This window comes from Dendrobates tinctorius, unplaced genomic scaffold (genome assembly GCF_039654945.1).
Source record: "Dendrobates tinctorius isolate UK_male_01 unplaced genomic scaffold, ASM3965494v1 ptg000022l, whole genome shotgun sequence".
In the NCBI taxonomy this organism is placed as follows: Eukaryota; Metazoa; Chordata; class Amphibia; order Anura; family Dendrobatidae; genus Dendrobates; species Dendrobates tinctorius.
Window position 1 is genome coordinate 14,079,600 of NW_027361690.1, and position 25,539 is coordinate 14,105,138.

A 25,539-nucleotide genomic window follows, 5' to 3' on the forward strand; every position below is an offset into this window, starting at 1 on the left:
CTGAAAGGGTTATGTGAGACAGATGTACCATGAGAATTGGGTCTGAAAGGCAGAGGAAAAGTGAAAAGAGCACAGAGTTGGCCAATAAGCAAAAATCAGTCCACCCAGAAAGCTCAGGAGGAAAATTAAATTTTAAATATGGCAAGAGCACGCCAAGTGATAGTAAAATGCCTGGATTACAATGACATAGAGGACCTACAGTACTTCAAGCGTTCAGAGGAAGATGACAATCCTTAATATTGCATAGACATAAAATCTTATTATTTGGAGATTTGGAGCCCCTAGATGTTGTTGTTTGTGCCGCTCCACTCGGGATCTTAATGTCCATTGTGCATGACCACGTGCCCTGGTTAACCACCATGCTCGTTTCCCTCCACTCTTTGGACTTGATGGCTGGGTGTTGTTGACATGATACGGCCGGCATGACGCGCATGCGCCATTACATTTCAGCTCCACTGGTGAGTTGCTGATCATGTGACTTCCCACGTGATCCATGACTATGAAGATAAAAAGATCCTGGCAGGTAATACCAGCATATCTTAGCCTTGAGAGAGCAATACTTAAACATGTAAAATACACGGCAGGGATTTTTTGCTATCTGTTTTTGATGACTACCTTAGTGTCTTCTATGTGTGGGCAAGAAATTTCCCTATTATCCATTTTGATAACTACCTGAGTGTCTTTTATGTATGTTTAAGATATTTCCTTATAACTACTGACTACCGAGCAAATTATGCTGACTTCATTTGAGATACTACATGATATATATCTAAAGTGTTCCCCTTACCCACTTGTATATTTATATGACATTTGTCCAATGTAAACTCTCTATGTACTTATAGATGTCATCTGTTTCATTGTCTTTTCTATTCTTTTTAACACCTGTTTATATATTTTCTATTAAATAAAATGCACTACTTTTGAACCATTTTTACTACACAATCTCCTGTTTCTTAGTGATTGCATGGAGGGTTTTTTCTTCTTGTGTCTACCTACATGGATTCAATGTTTTGTCTCACAAGTAACATGTAACTGAGTTGTTTTTTGCTAGCATTGCTAACATAGTAAGGGTAAATGGCACAAAAACAACAGACCCAAAAAAAAAAAATTAACAATATATTAGGAGTATACTATAAGGATCTATATAACAAAATAGGGATAGTTAGCAGTTTTGGGTGGGAATTGTTTCAAGAAGTTAAACTACCTAGCTTTAAATGCGGAAATAACAGTTGAGGAAACAAGAAAAAACATAGGAGAATTAAACACTAATTAAAGCTCCGGGACCAGATAGCTACAATGGAGAATTCTATAAAGTACTAAATGAACAAATATCACCAATTCTAGCATATATACAGCATATATAAAATGAATACCAAAGGGAGACAAGAACTTAGCTAACCCCTCCATTTATAGACCAATTTCATTACGAATCAAGACCTTAAATTATTATCCAAACTAATGATTAATTGTTTAGCCAAAACACTACCTAGAATAGTACCTTATCACAGTCTGGTTTTGTTAAGGGAATGTTGGCAGTAATAATAAATGTTAAGAATAAGAAGAGAGAGATGCCAGCCATAGTTACACCGAAAGCTTTTGACAACGTTAGATGGCTCTGGCTGGAATTGGTCCTAGAAAATATTGGTTTGAAAAGGATCTTTTGGAATTTTATCCAAACATTATTATCACAGGTGAGAGTATATTTATTTATTTATTTTACTCATTTATAGAACGCCATTAATTCCACAGTGGTTTACAGACATTATTGGAACTGTCCCCGAATTGTGTGAGGAAACCGGAGTACCCAGAGGAAACCCACGCAAACATGGGGAGAAAATACAAGCTCCTTGCAGATGTTGTCCTTGGTGGAAATTGAACCTAGGACCCCAAAGCTGCAAGGCTGCAGTGCTAATTACTGAGCCACCGTGCTGCCCTGGCTTTCTATCAGAGTCTTTCCCCTTGAGACAAGGCACAAGGCAGAGTTGCCCGCTTTCTCGGCACCTCTTTAATCTGGAAATTGAGCCATTGTCAAGATAGCTAAATAAGAGCAATACCTTTGAAGGAATTAGTATAGGGGGAAAAAAATGATAGTCTTCATTATTTTCAAACAGCATTATTTTATTTATGAATAGACCCCAGAAAGATTTGCCCAATATTCTTAAACAAATAAATACTTATGGTTCTTTTACAGGCTTCAAGTTAAACAAATAAAAATGTGAAATACTAATACTAAAGGGAAAGAATCTAAAAACTAATATAAGGAATAGAAACAACATGTTTGGGACACCAGATATGAAATCATCCATTAAATATTTGGGAATACAACTAGACTGAACGACTGATTCGATTTATAGTCTTAATTATAATCCTTTGATTGTGAAAATGTAGAGTGAACTGAGACATTTGTCTGGTTTGCCATTATCCATGTTGGGTAGAAATCATCTGATAAAATTGATGAGTTTCCCAAAGTTACTTTACCCATTACAAACTATGCCACTACTGCTAAAATATATAGACATAAATAGGCTGAATAAGGCATTTACCTTTGTTCTATAGAGTAATAAGGGACCTTGTATCAGTGCCAAGAAAATGATGCTACACCTGGAAAGGGGTGGTATAAATATGACCAGCATTAGAGGATATAATATAATACTCTAGTCATTATAACGAGTTTGCATTAGAAAAAGAATTTTGTAAACCTTGGAGCCAGAGCGCAATTATTCACACATCCCTTGAGCAATTTCCATCATCCTCTTTATAGGATGGTGAAAAAAAGGAATTTTAGTAGCAAATCTGCTTTATGATGTAATGCGAGATGGTTAAACTATGCAGAGACTATAAATAAATATGGGCTGACTCTCTTCCAAATCATACAGTGTGCCCAAGTACAGAAATATATTATTGAGCAATTGCAAGATGTCTCAAAAGAGGCGATAGAAAATGAGCTAGAAAATATTATAAAGATGGACAAACATATGGTGAAGATCTCAAAACTTTATGAAAAAATGAGAGAAGTGCTGACACCGGTTTCTCCAGGGTTAGAATTTGGATCATGGACTAAACAAATGAGAAGCCTAGAGACAGAGGGTTAAATTTTGTATGGTCTGGAAGTTATGAGGAAACATTAGATTAATGAGAATTTGGAGAGTTACACAATATTGTATAATACATAGCACTATTTATGGTTTTAACATAGCATACAATAATCAACCCTCAAATAGAGTTTTAAACTGTCCCAAATGTAAAGAGTGCAAAACCGATATGTATCATAGGTTGTGGCAATGCAGTAAGACACAAGAATTTTGGACAAGGATTCAGGAAAGATGTATATCTTTGTACCGTGTTAGCCAGTAGACAGAAAAATATTCAGAATTGAGAGTCCTCAGTGGTTGATACCTTTAAATGGCTAACTGAAAAGATGGTAACACATTGCAAGCTTTCGAGACTACTCAGGTCTCTTCTTCAGGCTAGACTAATACAAAATCTGAAGAGTCACATATTTATGCACAATACAACACAGAAAAAATGCAATGGATAAGACAAGTGACGTGAAGCAGAACTATCAATATGGGAGAGGGAGAAATATAAATATTGGACCAGTACATAGATAAGGAGTCCGGATGTTTTATAGTCCTCTGATTGAGGTCTCCTAATGTGTTGTGATGCCCCCACCAGGTCTTGAAAGCAAATTCCTTAATTGATGTAAAAAGACATAAATCCATGCGACACATTCATTCCAGCACTGAGCGTGTCAAAGGTTGTCATAAATTTATACTCCCAAACACGTCTCTCTGAGATGTGAAGTTACCTTTCAATACAAGGATTCAAACACTTATAACAAATATCTGGGGGGGAAATTAAGTCAGACCATATGCTGTGGAAATTTTATTACAGATAAAAAAGTAGGATGGTAAGGGTAATGTGAAATTTTATATACTGACTCTTTTTCATAGTATTTTCATGATCTTGAAACGATGTATATTGAGAAACTGGTTGTCAATGTCAATGCCTTCGAAAGGCCAAATAAACCAGCTTAAATCATTACTTTCTTTGGAAAAAATCGAAAGTGGAACAGAATCAAGATAAACAAACAATGATTTTACTGAAAAATGGAGGAATTTTATTCTACTTAATAATTGCTCTATCAGAAGTAAAGCAAGTGTTTTTTTCATTTGTGAATACAGAATGGCATCTATTGGAGGAGTTACAGGGAAACCTGATGTGATTTAAGAGTGCAATAATGTTCTGATGAGAGAGACCTTCATTCTTTTATTAAGTTAGGACATTGTACTAGAGGGGACAAAAGTAGGCTGGGTGGCTTCGGAAAATGTTGGGGTCTTCATATTTGTAAGAAATTACTGAGCAGTACTTGTTATTGAAAAAACCTGCATAATTTTCTTTTCTGCAAAAATACTAAAAATTATTTAAGCGCTGTATTGAAAAAAAACATTTTGGTATTGTGAATCCTTATGTACTATAACACCATATCATTATTTGTCTCACATGGTGAATGCCACTAAAAGAAATTTAAGAAAACAATGCCAAAAGTGGTGGTTTTATTCATATTGCTACCCAAATAATGAAATATAGTGATCAAAACTTTAACTTCAAAAGCTACAGAAGATGCCTCTAAGAAGATGATGCAAAACAGTTTTCATTAAAAGGTTATTTTCTTATACAAAAGTAGTAAGGTGGAAAAAGATGTTATACATTTAGTATCACTGTAATCATATCAATCCTTACTATAAACTATTTTATAATTTTTCCCACACGCTGAAAGCCATAACAAAAAAGGCAAAGAACAGTACTAGAATTTGTTTTTTTTGCTCATACATACTCACAAAAAATAAATAAAAAAAGTGATCAAAAGTTGCATGCACACAAAAATGCCACTAGTTACAAAATACAACTTTTTCTGCAAAACATATTGAAATTTGTGTTACAATGAATAAGCCAAATTAAAACAAAAGAAAATGTTCAGTCCTAAAAACCCAAAGTGGGCAAGTCCTTAAAATGGTTGATGACCTAAGGACAGGTAATCAACAACTGATTTCTTAGGGTGCAGCACCCAGCATCCCCACCGATTAGTTGATTTCAATGATGGCAGCCGAAAGCGCTCAGTTGTGGCCACGGCTGAGTTCTGCATATCTGTTTTGATTTGAATAAGAGACAACTGAGACACTGAGACACTGGATCAACATGTTAGGGCAAGTTAGGATAGGATATGGGTTGAACTAGATGGACTTAAAGTCTCCCTTCAACCTTAATAACTATGTTACTATGTTACTATGTTACTATATATGCAGTTCCTGGCCGCGGCCACCATATTGTTGGTGGAGCTGTGCATTTCAATAACTGAGTACATCTGGACACCAGCAGAGTGCACGCTTTCTGTTAAGGATATAAAGATATCACTGAAGATTTACAAAATGGACACTTATATGAATTGATTATGTGCTAAGTCATGTCTCTTATTGAGGTAGAACACTTCTATGGACTTTGTCATGAATGTTCCAGCATGTCCTTCTTGATAATAAAGTATGAGTAATACTTAGGTACCAAAATAGAATAATAAAAGGCAATGAGTATCGATTAAGCCCCTCCTGAGGGAGGAGAAATTATAGCTTTTTGTATTGCTCAATATGATAAGTGATATTCTACATAAGTATGTGTTTTTTTGCAATAAACCAGATATCTGCTAGTGACTGTACTGGACAACCACGAGCAGCGTTTCTCCAAGTACATGTATATCTGTTTGATGCATAATTTGGCAGGAAACATTTAAGATGATCACAAAACTTTAGTGGGACCCTAACATATCAATGTGTCTTGTAAAATTTTAATGCAAAAAAGAGATGAGCAAAGTAAATAAAATGGTTTTTGATATGTACACTTTGTCAGGTACACAGACACAGCTAAATGTCTGAATTTTGGCAATTTTTCATTTGTAATTAAAAAAAAACCCAAAAAACAATTATTCCCCTTTACAAAATCAATTGCACAAGATTTACAAAAACTCGCTGCTATCTTGCGTCTGCTTTTTAGTGCACTAGGAATAAAATAAAAAAAAGTGTAATCAGCAAGAAAGATGCTATCTAGTATCTACACAATATCACTGCTCAATCATACTGGCAATGCTGCAGGTACCTGCCCTATCTCTCTGTCTCATATCAACTGAATCAATTCAATGTGACTGTCTGTATTGTTTGTCCAGTGTTTTAGGGACGTCTCTTTCTGTCTCTATTGCTGAACTGTGAGCTCTGTTGAACTCCAAATATCCTATAATCACTCTAAATTGACTGCTACATTCCCAGCTTAGTCTTTTATGCAGTATATGATAGTCTTATCCTAATCCTAATCATCTGAGCTACAGTGGGTACGGAAAGTATTGAGACCCCTTTAAATTTTTCACTCTTTGTTTCATTGCAGTCATTTGTTAAATGCAAAAAAGTTCATCTTTTTCTCATTAATGTAAACTGCACCTCCTCTTGACTGAAAAAAAAACAGAAATGTAGAAATTTTTGCAAATGTATTAAAAAAGAAAAACTGAAATATCACATGGTCATAAGTATTCAGACCCTTTACTCAGACACTCAAATTTAAATCACATGCTGTCCATTTACTTGTGATCCTCCTTGAGATGCTTCTACTCCTTCATTGGAGTCCAGCTTTGTTTAATTAAACCGATGGGACTTGATTTGTAAAGGCACATACCTGTCTATATAAGACCTCACATCTCACAGTGCATGTCAGACCAAATGAGAATTATGAGGTCAAAGGAACTGGCCAAGGAGCTCAGAGACAAAACAATGGCATGGCACAGATCTTGCCAAGGTTACAAAAGAATTTCTGCAGTACTCAAGGTTCCTAAGAGCACAATGGCCTCCATAATCCTTAAATGGAAGAAGTTTGGGACCACCAGAAGTCTTCCTAGACCAGGCCGTCCAGCCAAACTGAGCAATTGTGGGAGAAGAGCCTTGTTGAGAGAGATAAAGAAGAACCCCAAGATCACTGTGGCTGAGCTCCACAGATGCAGTAGGGAGATTGAAGAAAGTTCCACAAAGTCAACTATCACTGCAGCCCTCCACCAGTCTAGCCTTTATGGTGGAGTGGCTCGTCGGAAGCCTCTCCTCAGTGCAAGACATATGAAAGTCTGCACAGAGATTGCTAAAAAACACATGAAGGACTTCCAGAATATCAGAAATAAGATTCTCTGGTATGATGAAATGAGAATAGAACTTTTTTTGAGAATTCTAAGCAGTATGTGTGGAGAAAACCAGGCACTGCTCATCACCTGCCCAATACAATCCCAACAGTGAAACATGGTGGTGACAGCATCATGCTATGGGGGTGTTTTTTAGCTGCAGGGACAGGACAACTGGTTGCAATTGAAGGAAACATAAATGAAGCCAAGTACAGAGATATCCTGGATGAAAACCTCTTCCAGAGTTCTCTGGAGCTCAGACTTGGTGGAAGGTTCACCTTCCAGCAAGACAATGACCCTAAGCACACAGCTAAAATAACAAAGGAGTGGCTTCAGAACAACTTTGTGACTATTCTTGACTGGCCCAACTAAAGCCCTGACCTAAACCCAATTGAGCATCTCTGGAGATACCTGAAAATGGCTGTCCACCAACATTCACCATCCAACCTGACGGAACTGGAGAGGATCTGCAAGGAAGAATAGCAGAGGATCCCCAAATCCAGGTGTGAAAAGCTTGTTGCATCATTCCCAAGAAGAATCATGGCTGTAATAGCTCAAAAGGGTGCTTCTACTCAATACTGAGCAAAGGATCTGAATCCTTATGACCATGTGATATTTCAGTTTTTCTTTTTTAATAAATTTGCAAAAATTTCTACATTTCTGTTTTTTTTCTGTCAACATGGGGTGCAGAGTGTACATTAATGAGAAAAAAATGAACTTTTTTGAATATACCAAATGGCTGCAATGAAACAAAGAGTGAAAAATTTAAAGGGGTCTGAATACTTTCGTACCAACTGTATTTCATGTAATGTAATAACTATGAGATCATCTAATATATAAAGCTCAAAGTGTGTATGTATGAATGTATGTATGTGTGTATGTATGTGTGTATGTGTGTATGTCTGGGATAGGCATCCGCACCGTCGCAGCTACAGCCACAAAATTTGGCACAGTCACACGTCTGGACCCCGAGAGCGTCCTAAGCTATGTTGTGAGGCAAAATTTTAACCCCGCACGTTCCAATTCACCAAACAATTTTGCCCCTATCTACATACTGGGGAAAAAGTGTGTGTGCCTCAAGCCCCGCCCCTCATTATGATGTCACAATGGTTGCCATGGCGACGCTGATGTCATTATAGGTTGCAAGCCCTGCCGCTCATTATGATGTCATAATGGTTGACTATGGAATGGAGGATGTGTGATGGGTATATGGGCTGTGGGTATAATAGATTATTTTTAAAACAATAATGCCTCATCAGAAAAGGAAGTCCATGGCACGAAGGTCAGCTGATGCAAAAAGAAAAGCTGCATTACGGGCCAATGAAAAATGTGAAGACCGAGAAACAAGGCTGACACACATGAGAATAGCAGCTGCTTCCAGGATTCAAGATTCAAGATTCAAAGAAGCTTTATTGGCAGGACTAAATACACATTAGTTTTGCCAAAGCAGGTGTACAGAAGGGAATAGGGATAGGGACTGTAGGGATGTTGGGAAGGGGCTGTAGGAAAGGTGGATGGGGCAGATCCAGGTTGGGGCTATAGAAGTCCATGGCATAGGGAAGGTGGATGGCGGCATGGGGGCAGATCCAGGATGAGGCTATAGAAGTCCATGGCATAGGGAAGGTGGATGGGGGATTGGGGCATATCCAGGGTGGGTGCCATAGAAGTCCATGGCATATCAGAGTTCTCTTTTCGCAGTCTATGGCATTCGTTCACATATTGCGCTGCTATCTCCACTGCTCTCTCTTCTTCCCCCAGCAGGATGTATGTTTTCTCTTCCTCCTTCATGGTGGTGAAATCCGGGAAGAGATGTGAGAGTCTCCTGAAGTGAGTGTCCCTCACTGCTGAGTACTTGGAGCAGTGTAGCAGGAAGTGGGTCTCATCCTCCAGGGCCTCCTGGTCACAGTGTTGGCACAGTCTTTCCTCCCTGGGCTTGTAGCTCTGCCTGTGTCGGCCGGATTCGATGGCCAGACTGTGGGCACTGAGTCTATACCGGCTCAGGATCTTGCGGTCTTTGGGGTCCTGGAGTTTCTCCAGGTATGGAGCCAGTCTGTAGTCTCTCTGTAGACTCTGGTACATGGTCAGTTTCTGTGAGCTGATGATGTCGTTCTTCCAGTCACTTACGTACCTCTCCTGGCCTTCGTCTACCATCTTCCTGATTCCGGCTTTTGTCAGGTTGTTGTGATTGGTTTTCTGGTCAGGTTGGGTTTGGGTGAGCTGTTCCGAGGGTCCTGGTTTTTCTGTTTCCCCTACATGTGTCAGGGCTTTATGGTGATGGGAGCTTGGATTGCTCCTACGTAGGTGAGCCCGGAATGACAGTGCCCTCTTTAGAACCGTTAGGTGTAGAGGGAATCTGCCCAGCTCGGCCCGGCAAGCACTGTTGGAGGTGTTCCGATGGACTTGGAGAAGGTGCTTGCAGAATTCCAGGTGGAATATTTCTGTTGGGCTTGAATCTCACCTTGACCAGTCTGGGTAGGTGTGAGGACCCCAGACTTCGCTGCCATACAGGAGGATTGGGGCGATGATAGAATCGAAGATTTTTAACCAGACCCTCACTGGTGGCTTTAGATGGTAGAGTTTCCTTCGGATGGCATAGAAGGTTTTGCATGCCTTGTCTTTCAGGGTCTCTATGGCTTGTTTGAAGCTCCCTGATTGGTGAATCTCTAGGCCCAGATAGGTATATTTGTCCGTCCCTGTAAGGGCGCAGTTGTTGAGGATAAATGAAGGGTGCTGGTCTGATTTTCTCTTTCTCTTCTGGAACACCAAGATGTTGGTTTTCTTTAGGTTGACCGGTAGAGCCCAGGTGGAGCTGAATTTCTCTAAGATTTTCAGGTTGTCTTGGAGGCCTTTCTCGGTTGGTGACAGAAGCAGCAAGTCATCTGCATACAGCAGGAATTTCACCTGCACGTCGTGGAGGGTGAGACCTGGTGCTGTGGAAGATTCCAGAGCGGTAGCCAGCTCATTGATGTAAATGTTGAAGAGCGTTGGGCTTAGGCTGCAGCCTTGTCTGACTCCCCGGCTCTGCTGGAAATAAGCCGTTCTTCTGCCGTTCACACTCACACTGCAGAGGTTCTCGGTGTAGGAGCTTTTGATAACATCATAGGTCTTTCCTCCTATTCCGCTCTCCAGCAGTTTCAGGAATAAGCCTGGGTGCCACACCGAATCAAAGGCCTTTTTAAAGTCCACGAAACAGGCGTATATCTTCCCGTTCTTTGTATTGTGGACGTGGCTCTGAATGAGGCTGTGCAGGGTGTAGATGTGGTCAGTAGTGCGGTGGTTTGGCATGAACCCTGCTTGGCTCTTGCTGAGGACGTTGTGCTCGGTGAGGAAACTGAGGATCCTCTTGTTCAGGATGCTGTTGAACAGTTTTCCCAGGTTGCTGCTGACACATATTCCTCTGTAGTTGGCTGGGTCATACCTGTCCCCATTCTTGTGGATGGGTGTGATGAGGCCTTGATTCCAGGTAGGAGGGAAGTAGCCGGCACTTAGCACAATATTGAAGAGTTTAACCATTGCGGCCTGTATTTCTGGTGGGCTGTACTTCAGCATTTCTGGTAGGATTCCATCCAGGCCACCGGCTTTTCTACATCTTATGGAAGAGATTCTCTCTGCTACTTCCTGTAATGTAATAGGTGCATCCACGGGGTTTTGGAAATTTTTTACTTTTTCCTCCATTGCTTTTAGTTTTGCCATTATGTTTTCCTGTTCTTGGCTTAGTTCTTCCTTTGGAATGTCTTTATAGAGGTCTCTGAAGTACTGGAGCCAGATGTTGCCATTTTGGATATGGATGTTGTTTTTCTTGTCTTTTGTGCCCATGTGGTTCCATAGTTCCCAGAAGGAGTTGTCTTGGAAGGCGTCTTGGAGTTGGTTAAGTTTGGTGGAGATGTAACTCTGCTTCTTCCTCCTGAGGATGGTTTTGTACTGCCTTTGTATGGTTTCATAGGCTTCCCTCAGACCCGGGTGGTTGGGGTCTCTGTGTTTCTTGTTTGAGGCTGTTCTCAGGGTCTTCCGTACGGCTTTACATTCTCTGTCAAACCATCCATTGATCTGTTTTTCTTTTGGTCTCTTGTAGTTGACTTTTTTAAGGTCGGACAGTCTGGCCATTGCATAGAATATATTGTTGAGGTCTTTTGCAGCTTGACTCACTCCCTTTGGGTTAGGCTGGTACTCGTAGTTGTAGAAGTGGTGGAGCATCCGCTGTATTTCAGGTCTGCTGGGAACCTCTTTATACTTTAATGCCGACGTTTTGTGCCATTTATAGGATGGAGGCCGGGTGAAGAGGCCGCTCTGCTGTGGCTTTTGAGTGGATGGTTTCTCTGTAGATTTCAGGTACAGAAGAAGTTGGTTGTGGTCTGACAGGTGCGTTTGTGGGGAGACTATGAAGGCGCTGATATTTGCCAGGTTCATATCTGTAATGGCATAATCTACTACACTCCTCCCTACATGGGAGTTTAGTGTGCACCTCCCTAAGGAGTCTCCTTTGGTTCGTCCATTAAGGATATGAAGTCCTAAACTTCTGCATACGTTCAGGAGCTTTTTACCACTTTTGTTGACTGTACTGTCATAGCTGTTTCTCTCTGTGACTACTGAGTCTTGGCCGTTATTCTCTGCTCCAAATATGTAGATGTTCCCATCCGTGGTCAGGAAGTCGTTTTCTCTCCCTGTTCTTGCATTGAGGTCTCCAAAGATGAGAACTTTGCCCAGGCCCTGATAGTGGGCGGCTTCTCTTTGTAAGATCTCGAAGCAGTCTGGATTGAAGTAGGGTGACTCTGGCGGTGGTATATAGGTGGCGCAGAGATAGACATCAGACTGAGAGGTGAGGATGGAGCTGCTGATCCTGATCCATATGTGGCTGCCTCCTCTCTTTACCGGTTTGATGTACTGGTGGAGCTCCTCTTTATGCCAGATCAGTATTCCTCCTGAGCTCCGACCCTGTTTGATGTTTTTATTTTTCAGGGCAGGGACAGAGATTTCCCTGTATCCGATGGGCACCAGAGATTCGTCTTCGGCTCTGGTCCATGTTTCCAGGAGGATCTGAATGTCTATATTTCTCAGTCTTTGTATAAAGTCAGGGTCATTTGTTTTACATCCAAAGGCCGAGGTGTTGAGACCCTGAATATTCCAGCTGCTGATTGTAAGTGAGGTCATTTTTTTTTTCTACATATCTTGGGGTATATACCTTGTAATGAGTATGGCTGTGTAGGACACACCGGATCTCTGACTGGTTTATTAATGGTGTTGTTTCCGTCCAGTCACATTAGTTTCCTGCACACTGTGTTGAGTAGAGTCTTTATCTCCTCCATATCTCTGCTCTGTATATCTCTGCTCTGTATGCCTCTGTTTCGCATGTCTCTGTGTGAGGTCGGTGAACTCCTCCATGGTGGTCTCCTCCTCTGATGGTCCAATTTTGGGTGAGGGTGTATGTTTTCAGCTTCCTTTGATATAATTGTTGTTTCTTTCCTTCTTATTGTCGGGGGTCTTTTCATGGGATTCTGGTTGGTGTTGGCTCCAGGCCTAGGGTGGTCTCTGTTTAGTACAATGTCCTTCAGCTCTTTGGCCAGAAGGCTGACCCCTGATTTGTTCAGGTGCTTACTGTCATAGAGGTGATGGTGATTTATGGAGGGGTGTTGGGCCAGAATCACTCCTGGCACAGATTTCATTCTTTCTGTTAGGTCCATATTGATGTTCTGGATGGTGTGGTTGGATATGTCCTTTCTTGGGAGCAGAGATGACAGGATGATTTTGCTGTCTGGGAATCTTAGTTGTGCCTTCTTTGCTAGTTGGGCCAGTTCTCCTGAGATCTGCTGGTGCTGGTCTGGCAGATTGTTTGTGCCGGTGTGTATAATGATATGGTTTGGGTTGGAAAACCGTGGATTATTGATGACCGCTGTCACCTGCTCAATAGTTGCACAGCGGATTTTTTTTACCCTTTTTCCTGGGAATAGCCGCCTTGTATTCAGGTATTTCCCATTTGAGTCCATTATGAGGACGGTGTCAGGACTTTGTGATGTTGTTGGTGGGGGATGTGGCTGCTGATGGGGGTCTGTGCTGGAGATTATGCTGGTAGCAGGTTCTCTTCTCTCCTCTATGGGTCTTGTTTCTGGCTCACTTTGATTAGACTCCGGTTCCTCCATATTGGGGTTGTTTGGCCTCTCAGCCTCCTGGCCAGTGGAGGTCATGTCCTCTCCACTCCTCGTTTCCATGGCCCCCTCCTGGCTCAGATGTCCAGTTGTTGGTGCTTTCAGCTTTTCTATCTCCTGTCTCAGCATGGCATTTTCTTCCTGCAGTTCACACATTGCGGCTCGTATTTGCTGTAGGGATGACCTGTATTCACATTTCAGTTTGCTTATCTCAGTAACTATGTGGTCATTCGCATTTCTGTCACCAGTGTTTCTCAGATGTTCTTCCTTAAATTGTACAAATTCTCTTTCTAATTGAGATAAACAGTCTCTGAGGGTCTGGGGTGAGGGGTGTGAAGCATTGGGGGCAGTGGTGTCTCTGGAGGTCTCTGTAGGCCTGTGGACATCAGAGGTGGCTGTAATGGTGTGGATATCAGAGGTGGCTGGGGTTTGTTGTTCTTTGTGGGATTGGGCCTGGAGTTTAATATGAGGGAACCTGTCTTCAAATTGCCCCAGATTGTCCTCAGTCCCTTGCACCAGGACGGTGCCACTGTTGTACAGAGTGATGGTGAGTGAGCTGCATTCGTCGTCTTCATGGTTTCTGACTCTGATCTGCTGGCTATTATTGGTATCAGACTTGGTTGTGTGTTGATATTGCTTGCACAGGGTGGTGTGCCAGGCTCGGAGATGCTCTGTGAAGAATAACACATTGGTTTTCCTTTTCTCTTCCTCACTAGATGTGAAGTCTGCATACAGGGTCTCTGGGTTTTCTCTAATTGTGGCAGTTTTTATGGCTTTCTTTGCATGACTGTTCTTCTGCCCTTCAGAGTGTGTTATCTCCACGATCTTAGACCCCCTGCTGCCTTGTGTCTCCGGCTCTCTATCAACATTTACTTTGTTCAGTTTCCCTTGTTCCAAATTAACATTTTCCATTTTTATAATTCTAATTCTAATTCTTATTTCTGATAATTTTAAGTTCTAGCAAGATTCTGAGTGTGGTGAGGCTGAGGATGGTCCTACCTGCGGGTGCTGTCCTCTGGATGTCAGACCTGGTGCTGCCTGGTGGTTGCTGTCTGTCCTCCAGGGGATTCTTGTTTTGTCCTTTGGAACTTATTTTTTCCTCCTTTTTCATAAAATCTTTAGTCCGGCTCCGTCCTGCTCACTTCTGTATTCCACGGGGATGAATTTTTCCAGGTTGTGTCCTAAAGTTTCCTCATTACAAGGTATAAAGTGATGAAAATTCAGGAGCTCATGTTCAGTGCTGCTTACTCCTGGAATGGTGGGCGGGCCAATGAACTTTCTGATGGGTATATGGGCATGGGACTATGAGATGAAGGATTGTGATGGGTATATGGGCACTCAACTATGGGATGGCGAATATGTATGATGGGTATATTGTAATGGGACTATGGGATGGAGGATGTGATGGGTATATGGGCATGGGACTATGGGATGAAGGATGTGTGATGGGTATATGGGCACTCGACTATGGGATGGAGGATGTGTGATGGGTATATGGGCACGGGCCTATGGGATCGTGATATGTATGATGGGTATATGTGCACGGGACTAAGGGATGGAGGATAATTATAATTTGCTATAACTAACCACAGCACAGTTAGTTACTATGCCCGGGCATCACCGGGCTCTTCAGCTAGTTCATTATAAATTGGTGGTCACTACCTAAGCCATTGCAGATTAGCAGTTCCCAGTAAATCAGAATTTGTACGTCAGAGTCATTTTCCATCTAGAGAGTCACAGGGGGCTGTCTCTCTCTCTTTTCTAGAGTGTAAACTTTTGTGATCATCATGATTCTCTCACTTCTACACAGAGTAAGCTCTTATGATCATCTGGCTTCTCTTTGGCTCTCTACTGTCCTATGTGTATTTTCTGAGCAATGGCAAGCTGTCCAGTTTTGAGATTTGCACAAATGTATTTGCCCCATATCTGTCCTTAGGAATGCCATGAGTCATATACTTTAACCCCTTCACTACCAAGGGTGGTTTGCACGTTAACTCCCGGGCCAATTTTTACAATTCTGACCACTGTACCTTTATGAGGTCATAACTCTTGAACGCTTTCATGGATCCCGGTGATTCTGACATTGTTTTCTCGTGACATATTGTACTTCATGGTAGTGGTAAAATTGCATTCAAATAACTTGCGTTTATTTGTGAAAAAAACAGAAATTTGGCGAAAATTTTGAAAATTTCGCAATTTTCCAACTTTGAATTTTTATGCCCTTAAATCACAGCAATACGGCCACAAAAAACTTAATACATAACATTTCCCACATGTTTACTTTACATCAGCACAATTTTGGATCCAAAATTTTTTTTTGTTAGGAAGTTATAAGGGTTAAAAATTGACCAGCGATTTCTCATTTTTGCAACACCATTTTATTTTTAGGGACCACTTCACATTTGAAGCCACTTTGAGGGGTCTATATGATAGAAAATACCCAAAAGTGACACCATTCTAAAAACTGCACCCCTTAAGGTGCTTAAAACCACATTCAAGAAGTTTATTAACCCTTTAGGTGCGTCACAGGAATTTTTTGAATATTAAAAAAAAAATGAACATTTAGCTTTTTTTCACAAAAAAAATACTTCAGGTTCAATTTTCTTTATTTTACCAAGGGTAACAGGAGAAATTGGACTGCAAAAGTTATTGTGCAATTTGTCCTGAGTACGCTGATACCTGATATGTGGGGGGGAACCACTGTTTCGGCGCATGGCAGACCTCAGTAGGGAAGGAGCGCTGTTTGACTTTTTCAATGCAAAATTGGCTGGAATTCAGATCGGACGCCATGTCGCGTTTGGAGAGCCCCTGATGTACCTAAACAGTGGAAACCCCCCACAAATGACACCATTTTGGAATCTAGACCCCCCAAGGAACTTATCTAGATGTGTGGTGAGAACTTTGAACCCCCAAGGGCTTCACAGAAGTTTATAACGTACAGCAGTACAATTAAAAAATCATATTTTTTCCACAAAAATGATCTTTTCACCCTCAATTCTTATTTTTCCAAAAGTAACAGGACCATAAAAGATATTGTGCAATTTATCCTGAGTACGCTGATACCCCACATGTGGGTGTAAACCACTATTTGGGCGCATGGCAGAGCTCGGAAGGGAAGCAGTGCCATTTGACGTTTTTGGCTGGAATTGAGATCGGACACCATGTCGCGTTAGGAAAGCCCCTGATGTACCAAAACAGTAGAAACCCCCCACAAATGACACCATTTTGGAAACTAGACCCCCCAAGGAACTTATCTAGATGTGTGGTGAGCACTTTGAACCCCCCAGTGCTTCACTGAAGTTTATAACGTCCGGGTGTGAAAATAAAAAAATCGTATTTTTTCCACAAACATCATCTTTTAGTCCCCATTTTTTTATTTTCCCAAGGGTAACAGGAGAAATTGAACCCCAAAAGTTGTTGTCCAATTTGTCCTGAGTACGCTGATACCTCATATGTGGGAGAAAACTACTGTATGGGCACACGTCGGGGCTCGGAAGGGAAGTAGTGACGTTTTGGAATGCAGACTTTGATGGATGGGTATGCGGGTGTCATGTGCGTTTGGAGAGCCCCTGATGTACCTAAACTATTGAAACTCCCCACAAGTGACCCCATTTTGGAAACTAGACCCCCCACGGAGCTTATCTAGATGTGTGGAGAGCACTTTGAACCCCCAAGTGCTTCACAGAAGTTTATAACGTCCGGGCGTGAAAATAAAAAAATCGTATTTTTTCCACAAACATGATCTTTTAGTCCCCATTTTTTTTATTTTCCCAAGGGTAACAGGAGAAATTGGACCCCAAAATTATTGTCCAATTTGTCCTGAGTACGCTGATACCTCATATGTGGGAGAAAACTACTGTATGGGCACACGTTGGGGCTCGGAAGGGAAGTAGTGATGTTTTGGAATGCAGACTTTGATGGATTGGTCTGCGGGTGTCATGTGCGTTTGGAGAGCCCCTGATGTACCTAAACAGTGGAAACCCCCCACAAGTGACCCCATTTTGGAAACTAGACCCCCTAATGAACTTATCTAGATGTGTGGTGAGCACTTTGAACCCCCCAGTGCTTCACAGAAGTTTATAACGACCGGGCGTGAAAATAAAAATATCGTATTTTTTCAACAAACATCATCTTTTAGTCCCCATTTTTTTTATTTTCCCAAGGGTAACAGGAGAAATTGGACCCCAAAAGTTGTTGTCCAATTTGTCCTGAGTACGCTGATACCTCATATGTGGGAGAAAACTACTGTATGGGCACACGTCGGGGCTCGGAAGGGAAGTAGTGACATTTTGGAATGCAGACTTTGATGGATTGGTATGCGGGTGTCATGTGCGTTTGGAGAGCCCCTGATGTACCTAAACTATTGAAACTCCCCACAAGTGACCCCATTTTGGAAACTAGACCCCCCACGGAGCTTATCTAGATGTGTGGAGAGCACTTTGAACCCCCAAGTGCTTCACAGAAGTTTATAACGCCTGGGCGTGAAAATAAAAAAAACATTTTTTTCCGCAAAATTATATTTTTGCCCCCAATTTTTTATTTTCCTAAGGGTAACAGGAGAAATTGGACCCCAAAAGTTGTTTTGTAATTTGTCCTGAGTAGGCTGATACCCTACATGTGGGGGTAAAACACTGTTTGGGCACATGGCAGAGCTTGGAAGGGAAGGAGCACCCTAAGCTTTTGCACTAAATGTCCAACTGGGGGTATGTATGTGGGGGAGACAGGGCAAAAGCTTAGAACAAGGATGAATGCTCATCGTCACACAATAAGAGAAAAAAGAATGGATCTACCTGTGGCAAAACATTTCTGTATCCCTGATCACAGCAGCGTGGATATGAAATTACTGGTATTGACAGGTAACTTCAATTCTCAGAGAGAGAGACGAGTTTGGGAGTACAAATTTATGACGAACTTTGACACTCTCAGTGCTGGAATGAATGTGTCGCATGGATTTATGTCTTTTTACATCAATTAAGGAATTTCCTTTTAAAACCGTGTGGGGGCATCACAACACAGAACTAGACCCCAATCAGAGGACCATAAAACATCCGGACTCCTTATCTATGAACTGGTCCAATGTTTATATTTATGTTTCTCCCTCTCCCATATTGATAGTTCTGCTTCACGTCACTTGTCTTATCTATTGCATTTTTTCTAGGCTGTATTGTGCATAAATATGTGACTCTTCAGATTTTGTATTAGTCTAGCCTGATGAAGAGACCTGAGTAGTCTCGAAAGCTTGCAATGTGTTACCATCTTTTCAGTTAGCCATTAAAAGGTATCAACTACTGAGGACTCTCAATCCTGAATATTTTTCTATCTACTGGCTAACACGGTACAAAGATATACATCTTCCCTGTATCATTATTGTATATGTCACTGTAAATAAGGTGCAAGTAATGAAATACATTTTTTTAACTTCTCATAACCCCAAGAACACGATTCCTACAGTGAAGCATAATGGTATCAGCACCATGGTATCTGGATGCTTAGTAGTGACTGGATGTTACCACGGCTGGTCAGGTGAGGAAAATCTCCAGGAGTGGACCCTCTGGATCGTGGCACCGAGGGGCCCCAGGCGAGCTGCCAGGTTGAGCCGACACCTATACAGTGATCGTTAGCAAACTCTGCCCAGGGAAGTAGGTCAACCCATTCATTCTGGTGGGCATTGGAGAAATAGCGTAGGTACCCAGTCAATGTCTGGTTGGTACGCTCCTCCTGCCCATTGGAGTGTGGATGGTAGGCAGAGGAGAAGTCGAGGGAAACATTCATGAGCTTACCAAGTGCCCGCCAGAACTTGGAGGTGAACTGAACTCCCCCGTCAGACACAATACGTTGCGGTAGTCCATGGAGTCTGAAGATCTGATGGATGAAGACTTTGGCCAACTCAGGAGCCGAGGGGAGACCGGAAAGAGGGATGAAGTTGGCCATCTTGGAGAAACGGTCCACCACCACCAGGATGACTGTACAGCCAGAAGAACGAGGTAGGTCGGTGATGAATCTATGGCAATGTGTTCCCAAGGAACCGCAGGGACAGGCAACCGGAGTAATAAGCCGGATGAAAGTCATCACGGCACTTTGTTTTTAGCACAGGAGGGACAAGAGGCCACGAAATCAAGCACATCTTGGCGAAGCGTAGGCCACCAGTAGTGACGCGTGATAAGGGCAAGCATCTTCTTGGTTCCGGCATGGCCGGCCAATCTGGAAGAGAGTCCTCATAGAAGGACCTTTCGCTTGAGATTTTCAGGCACAAGGGTCTTGCCGGGAGGTGGAGAAAGCCAGTTCACCGTAGCCACCGTGATGATTTTAGTGGGCTCAATAATGTGCAAAGGTTCCTCCCCTGTTTCGATTGGCTGGAAGACCCTGGATAGGTGTTCTTGTTGCCGGGGCGAAAGCGGAGCTCGAAGTCAAATCGGGCGAAAAATAAGGACCATCTGGCCTGATGAGGATTGAGTCTCTGGGCAGACTGGAGATAGGCCAAGTTCTTGTGGTCAGAGAAGATTACAAAGGGATGGACAGCCCCCTCCAGGAGATGACGCCATTCTTCCAGTGCCAATTTTATGGCCAACAGTTCACGGTCGCCGATTGAGTAGTTGGACTCGGATGGAGAGAAGGCCTTTGAAAAGAAGCCACAGGGATGCAGATGACCGGAGGCTGATCTCTGGGACAGTACCGCCCTGGCACCTGTTGAAGAAGCGTCCACCTCGTGTACAAAGCGTTGGTTGCTTTCAGGATGGTGCAACATCTGGGCCGTGGAGAAAGCCCATTTTAGGGTCTGAAAGGCCTCCTCTGCCTCCGTAGTCCAAGAATTGGGAGCTGTCCCCTTTCAGGTGAGAGCGGAAATAGGTTTGGTTATTGCGGAAAAGTGAGAAATGAATTGCCTGTAATAATTGGCAAATCCGAGAAACCGTTGTATCACTCTTACTCCAAAGGGGCGAGGCCATTTGAGAATGGCAGTCAGTTTCTCGGGATCCATCCTTAATCCAGTGTCAGAGATAATGTATCCCAGAAACGGCAGAGAGGTTTGTTCGAAGAGACATTTCTCTATCTTAGAGTACAAGCGATTCTCCCGAAGACGCTGTAACACCAGGCGAACGCTCTTTCTGTGGGATGAGAGATCCGGAGAGAAGACGAGGATGTCATCCAAGTACACGACCACACAGGAGTACAAGAGGTCCCGGAAGATCTCGTTGACGAACTCTTGAAACACTGCAGGAGCATTGCAGAGACCAAAGGGCATGACAAGGGACTCATAATGGCCGTCTCGAGTGTTGAAAGCCGTCTTTCACTCATCACCTGCACGGATACGGATCAGATTATAGGCTCCTCTAAGAAGACCCAAGCCCCTCTGATATGGTCAAACAGCTCTGGAATGAGTGGAAGAGGATACCTGTTCATGATGGTGATCTCATTCAAGCCCCTATAGTCAATGCACGGTCATAGAAACCCGTCCTTTTTCTTGACAAAGAAAAATCCGGCTCCAGCGGGCGAAGAGGACTTCGGTATAAAGCCTTTGGCGAGGTTCTCCCAGATGTACTCGGACATAGCTAAGGTCTCTGCGGGAGACAGGGGGTAGATTCTGTTCCTTGGAGGGGTCAAACCAGGGATTAGTTCAATTGGGCAGTCAAAAGGCCTGTGTGGAGGAAGAACCTCCGCTTCCTTCTTATCAAAGACATCAGCGTAGGAACTGTAGGCTGAAGGAAGGCCCGCAAGATCAGGAGGTGGCTGAGGAGCGACCGCAAGATGGACAGGAGTCAGGCAGTGAGCTTGGCAAGGGTGGCCCCAGTGGAGTACCTCCTCTGACAACCAGTCGAGGACAGGCTGATAAGTCCTTAACCAAGGGAGACCGAGTAGAATCGCATGGGAGAGCTTGGGCAAAACGTAAAAGGCTATCTTCTCTCGATGTAAGGCTCCGACTTGCTACTCCACTTCCTCAGTGACCAACGTGATGGTCTCCTGTAGCGGTTTGCCATCCACTATGGCAATCAGGCAAGGATTACATAGGGTAACCACGGAAATTTGGTACCTGTCCACTTCTTCACGCTGGATGAAGTTACCTGCCGAGCCCGAATCCACGTAGGCCACCTCGGACCCACGTCTCTGCCCTGAAACCACAATAACAGATATAGTAAGAGGTTGAGAGGAATCATTAGCACCTAGGGAGGCCTCTTTTACCTGACCTAGGTGGTGGCGTTTCCCGGTCTCTCAGGAGAGGTGCGGACAAAATGCGACGAACCCCCGCAATAGAGGCATAGGCCTTATGCCCGTCTCTCCCTCCGACCAACTCAGCCAACTTAAGGCTATCCACCTGCATGGGTTCAACCAAGGAGGGAGAAGAGTACCCGGCAGGGCGGGGACATGCGGACCGGTTGGAAAGAGAAGTCTGGGTATCCCGACCCGCGAGTTGATCCTTTATTCTGCTCGACAGACTGCACCAGAATGCCCCTACCAATGCTGCGTTATTGCAACCAAGCTTAGAGGAGAGAGTGCAAAAGTGGATCGCATACTACCCAACTGTGAGAAAACCATGATGAAGGTTAAAAAAGGACTTGGTAAGAGAGGCTAACCAACCCGGCTCATCAAAAACCCTGCGAAAAGTATCCAAGAAGACCAGAAGACTCAAGACAATGGAGTCGTCCCGTTCCCAGAGAGGGTTCAGCCAGGACAGGGCCTCTCCCTCCAGTTGGGACATAATGAAGGCCACTTTGACTCAGTCAGAGGGATACCGCTGAGGCAACCATTCAAAATGGAAGCTACACTGATTTAAGTACCCCCAGCAGAGCTTGGGATCACCACTAAACCGAGGTGGCTTGGCGAGGCGGGGTTTCGGGAGAGCTGTAAACACGGGAGGCAGAGTCGCGATCGCAGCGGCAGACTGAAGGACCGACAAACAGCTATCCACAGAGGCCATATAACTCAAAATATGGGCTTGAGTATCCTGTTGCTGACCCAGCTCCTGTTGAAGACTGGCTAGTTGAGGGGCATTTCCAGGATCAGCCACCTTCAGGGCCGACAAACAGGTGTCCATAGACTTCTTGACAGACATGATGCGTCCCTGATTCTCCCGTAAAAAGAGCAACTCCTTTTGGGTAGCAGCAGAAGTACAGGATCCTTGGCCTGATCGTACTGTTACCACAGCTGGTCAGGTGAGGAAAATCTCCAGGAGTGGACCCTCTGGATCGTGGCACTGAGGGGCCCCGGTCGAGCTGCCAGGTGGAGCCGACCCCTATACAGGGATCGTTAGGAGCAGGCCCAGGGGTTCGGGTACCATGATAGCCGGTACCAAGAGGGGCGGCTCAGAATGGACGGGAATAGGAGCACGAGACTGTAGGAGGTAGGACCAGAGTAGGATTGCAGGGCCGGACCAGGGATAGCAGGACGAAGCGGCATCACTGGAGACAGGACCGGAGTAGGACTGCGGGACTGGAGCATAGACAGCAGGACAGAGCAGGAACATGGGAGGCAGGACTGGAGTAGGACTGCGAAACTGGAGCATAGACAGCAGGATGGAGCAGGAACACGGGAGGCAGGACTGGGTACGACTGTGGGAGTGGAGCGTAGACAGCAGGACGGAGCAGGAACTCGGGAAGCAAGACTGGAGTAGGACTGCATGACTGGAGCATAGATAGCAGGACCCACAGAATACAGGACTGTGGGACTGCAGCAGGAACCACGGAAGACAGGACTGCGGGACTGCAGAGAGTACACGAGGAAGCAGGACCCTGTGTGCTAGCAAACACAATGATCAGGCGCATCCCTCAAAGGAGGATGGCCTGACATACCCCTGCCTGGTCTGCCATTGGTCCGACAGTGCTTTCGGGTCAGGTCACCGCCAGAGCACAAGTGACAGAAGGGAGGCGCGGCCGTGGCCTAGGGCGCATGCGCATTGCATGCAGAGATGCCGTCGGCCGCGAACCTGTCAGAATGGACAGCCACTCACGACCTACTCATTCATGGAAGAGGTGTGACTGCTTAGTGTACATTTGCACAATAAAAGCTTGTATAGGGCGCTGTTCACATAAAGGTAATGTATAGTGTCTGGTTCTCAGCCTATTAGTCATGCCACTACTATTCGATTAGGCGTGCCGGCCAGTAATCTCTTTATGCATCCCCAGTGTAAATACCCCTGTATACAAGACCAAACGTGCTGGGCTTGGTTGCACCCTGAAAAATATAGTGCACAAAATATATAAAAATTGTGAGGTATTGGTGGATATTTTGGCCAAAATATGCAAGCTCGCAACTCACATCAAGGGTCCCCATGCTTGTGAGTCCTATCACTAAACTAATAGCAAAGCCTGCTGTTTTTTTCAGAAGGACAATAACCCTAAACATTCTGCTAAAGCTACATCAGAGTGGTTTAAAGAGAAAGTATCATTATAAAAAGAACTATAATTTTAATCAGGTTTTTATGCTACATGTATGTTTAACCCCTTTCTGACATAGGGTGTATTAATGCGCCGATGTTGGACTCCCCTTGTTTGATGCAGCCTCCGGCGATGAGCCCTCACCTTTCCAGGCACATGTCAGCTGATATATACAGCTGACATGTGCCCGCAACTGCTGCCGGTGAAATCGCATTCCACCCACGGCTGTTAACAATCTCTCACAGTGGCATTTAATTCATGCTTCCTGGAAGCGCATAACTATTCCCGTCCATCCGTGACCCCGTCATATGATTTTGGGTCACCGATGGGCTGGCATGACAGCCTGAGGTCTCCAGCAGACCTATATTGTTGTCATAGCTAGATTGCTATGAGCATCGCCTTTGTGTAGCAGAGGTGATCAGACAACTGCAGCTTCCTGTCTCCCATCGAGACTATTGAAGCATGCAAAAAGTAAAAAAAGTTTTTAAAAACATTAAAAAAATATAAAAAGTTCAAATCACCCCCCTTTTGCCTCATTCAAAATAAAAAAGTAAAAAAATCTAATATACACATATTTGGTACAACCACTTTCAAATTCGCCCAATCTAACAATATAAAAAAATAAAAATAATTACCCAATCACTAAATGGTGTAACGAGAAAAAAATCAAAATGTCAGAATTATGTTTTTTTTGGTCGCCTCTACATTACAACAAAATGCAATAACGGGCGATCAAAAGATCACATCTACACCAAAACATCAGCTCAGTGTGCAAACAATAAGCCCTCACTGAGCCCCAGATCACAAAAATGGAGACGCTGTGGGTCTCGGAAAATGGCGCTCACTTTTTCTTTTTACCAAACTTTGGATTTTTTTTCATAACTTAAATAAAAAAGAACCTAGACATGTTTGGTGTCAGTGAACTCATAATGGCCTGAAGAATCATAATGGCAGGTTAGTTTCAGCATTTAATTAACATGGTAAAAAAAAAAACCTGTAGAGTTGCACTTTTTTTGCACTTTCACTGCACTTGGAATTTTTTTCCTGTTTTCCAGTACATGATATGTTAAAATCAATGGTGTCGTTCAAAAGTACAACTTGTCCCACAAACAACAAGCCCTCATATGGGCATATTGGCTGAAAAATAAAAAAGCTATGGCTATAGGAAAAGAGGAGCAAAAAACAAAAATACCCCCGGTCATGAAGGGGTTAAAAAGTGGCATTTTTTTTTCATATTACAATCTATTTTGAATTCATAACTAGGCTGCGAGTGTGGGGAGCTGGAGACACCGTTTCTATGGCTGTTATGTACCATTTCTCACACAAAGAGATTTATTCAGATAGCTTGACTGAACTGTAGAGTCATGTATGAGTATTTCGAAAGAAGATTTATTTTTAAACTGAATTTTTGAAGTTATGCAAAATGACAGTAGGTAAAAAAAACTATTCTGAACCAGAGATGAAGACATAAGGTTCTAAGATGGTGGACATTCATAGAATGAGGAGGAATAAGAGAGGGGTTACTGACATCAGAGCTAGGGAGGCAGACGGATAGAGAAGGAGGACAATTTTCTAAAAGGCAAACATTACTGCATAGCAATGCAACAAAATTATACATTACAATACTGCATGATTCCCAAGTCATGGGACTAAACACAATCTTTATTAAAAGAGAAAAAAAAGAGTAAAATTTCACACTCACCATTTAGACTAATACTTACTATCCTTTCAGGAAGAGTTTATAGCAAAGGCTCCATCTTTTCAGAGGCAAGATTACAATGACAGGTAACACCTCTATACACAGGTGATAATAAAGTATTCACCAATT

The 25,539-nt window shown here is 43.2% G+C and overlaps 1 long non-coding RNA gene across 1 annotated transcript; it reads right to left on the reverse strand.

The window, feature by feature from the left end:
* Positions 1 to 25,469, reverse strand: LOC141083946 (uncharacterized). Its single transcript, XR_012230860.1, has 3 exons — positions 25,433 to 25,469; positions 2,544 to 2,601; positions 1 to 497 (listed from the first exon to the last, which is right to left on the reverse strand). It is a non-coding gene; the product is annotated as an uncharacterized lncRNA (long non-coding RNA).
* Between the last annotated feature and the right edge of the window lie 70 nt (positions 25,470 to 25,539).